A 2,634-nucleotide genomic window follows, 5' to 3' on the forward strand; every position below is an offset into this window, starting at 1 on the left:
GGGTTCCTTCCTCTTATATGAGCCAACCACATTTTTGTGATAATTTTGCAATAATTTTTGTAATAATTTTGCCAGGATGTCTCTTACCTGTCTTCTTTGGAAAGCACTTCTGTCAGGGATGCTTTCTTCAACCACATTTCATTTGCTTTTTTGCTGGTGGAAATCATTCAAAGTAAATGCTATGACTTTGGCTCTCTTCTATCATTTCAGGGGTAATGGATATATGATATTTCCCCTCATACATGTTTATCTTTATTCATTTTGTTAAATGTTTGAAAGAGATATTAGAAGCTTATATTCATGCTTTAATAATTTTGGAACAAGTTTTAATAGCTATTCATAAAAACAATGTTTAATGCATATGTTAAGCATGCATTCAATAAGTTATAAACAGTTGATTTATGAATGAAATAAAAGTTCAAGAGGCAAATTGTCTTTTCCTGTCTTACATAGTTTAATACATTTTCATCATTTAAATATTGGTCTTTACTTGATATGGGTTTTTCTTTATTTCAGTTGCAGATATGCAATTCTCTAGAACATTATATGTTTAAAGGATCTTGTATATAAGATGAGAATTGAACCATCTACAGCCATGCCACCCTGAACAAGCCCAATTCCATCTGATCTTGGAAGCTAAGCAGAGACGGGCCTGGTTAGTACTTGGATGGGAGACCACCTAGGAAGACCAAGTGCAGTAAGCTTAAAAAAATAAATAAAAAATAAAATATAAAGGATTGCAAGCTGACAAGGTCCTTGCAATCTGTAAGGTTAATGAACCGTTGCCTCGCTTAAAAAATAAATAAATACAAAAATAAAAAAATAAAATAAAATAAAATGAGAATTGAACAATCATTTTATTTACAAACTACTTTTAAATAAAAATTTTAAAACAGTATGGTGGTTAGATTTTATGGATCATAATTATTTTCTTAATATGCTATTCATGCCATTTTTAGTTATGAAATATTAGAATATTATTTTATTAGAAGTAACTTATATATTATTCTAGTGTCACGCATGCAGTTTTGTGTTGTTTCCATTTAACACTATTTGCAGAAAACAACTATCAAGTGTTCTTACTCTACTAACTAGATAATTACTATTTAAACACTGACCTGCCTTCCTTTCATTAAACACCTACTCATTTTCTTAATGTAAATAGCATTGTGGAAATTAAACATGCAAGCTTATTAAAGAATTAATGTACTAGTGCAATAAATTAAGACTGAATAAAATAGCATAGCTAATGTCTTGCTGAATTCTCAATGAATGACTTTTTCTAAATTAAAGAATAAGGCATAATTTTTAAATTCCATCCTTTTAATTAACATATTGTTTTTCTTACATATTAGTGAAGAAACAATTAAATAATAAGTCAAATATTGTTTGAGAAGTAACATACTCATTTTTTATATATATGAGATTCTAATCTTTTACAACTGAGGATGACCCTTAGGTTGAAAAATAATTTAACTACCAATCCCTCATATTTAATTTGATGAGTTTTGAAACATTTATTTAATACTAATACTTTTTTTTCCTGCATCAGAATAATTTGGACCAGATAATTTCTCCTTTTCTTTTTTAGTGAGTACCTTCTTTGCACTTTGATCCAAAGAAATGGTTCATATAATAGCAAAGTAAGCTTTTGTAAAACCTAGGAACCTATCATAATTAAACAATTCTTGGATGTTAAAGAGACATCTAATTTATAATCTTTGTTCCATGCATAATAAAATGCATGGAAACTTACATTTTATGCTTAGTTTTCAATGTGGTATTGCAATATCTTGTTAATGGATTCTCTTTAATTTTTCATATAAATGTATACATGTACAGACACATACACACACACACACACATATACATACATACACACAGTGCTTTATTGTTGTAATTTTTTTTCCATATCCATACTCTGGTTGTCACTCATGACCTTGCAAGAAGATTTGTACTTTACAAAGCTTCTGATCTTTTACTCCAATAAAACCGGGCAGGCTTCCATAGTCATTAAGAGGCAAGAAGACAGATTTGAATATGCTTCTATAGTGACCAATATATTTATCAGTCAATTTCCATCTTCCTCAAGACTTTCTTTGCACAGAAATCTTACTAGATTGAATAATACAGGAAACCTTTTGTAATCAAACACTAGCGATATTAAATAGTTGCAATATTCCCCTATAAAAAAGGCTGTAATCAAACATAAATTATGTTTTTTTTGCTTTACGAATAACTATACAGTAAAGAATTTATATTTTATATATGCATGCATACAAGAAAAAGATTGGTGGTATTTTGTTATACAACAAATATATGGTTAAGATAAGAAAATATCCCATATAGGACCCATATGAAACTAGCATATAAATAACAATATTAAAAAATAAAATTCATTGAGTAAATTTGAAGATCTAATATACTTTATTAAATGATTCATGAATCAGGCAGCATCCCATCCAGCAAGTAAAAGAGTGCTTTGAGGAGTTGTATAAAATTTAACAATTTCTACAGAAAGAAGGTTATGGCAGGGGAGTTATTAGAAAAAGAAAAGAAAGGATTATTTTTAGATCAGGACTTCTTTTAGCAGGAAAGGAAAAGGAAAGAGTTTTATCATGCAGAGTACTTCTG

General features: G+C 28.9%; 1 pseudogene; it reads left to right on the top strand.

The window, feature by feature from the left end:
- The first annotated feature begins 585 nt into the window (after positions 1–585).
- Positions 586–704, top strand: LOC112474560 (annotated as a pseudogene).
- The last annotated feature ends 1,930 nt before the right edge of the window (positions 705–2,634 follow it).

Source organism: Pteropus alecto, unplaced genomic scaffold, assembly GCF_000325575.1.
Source record: "Pteropus alecto unplaced genomic scaffold, ASM32557v1 scaffold239, whole genome shotgun sequence".
NCBI lineage: Eukaryota > Metazoa > Chordata > Mammalia > Chiroptera > Pteropodidae > Pteropus > Pteropus alecto.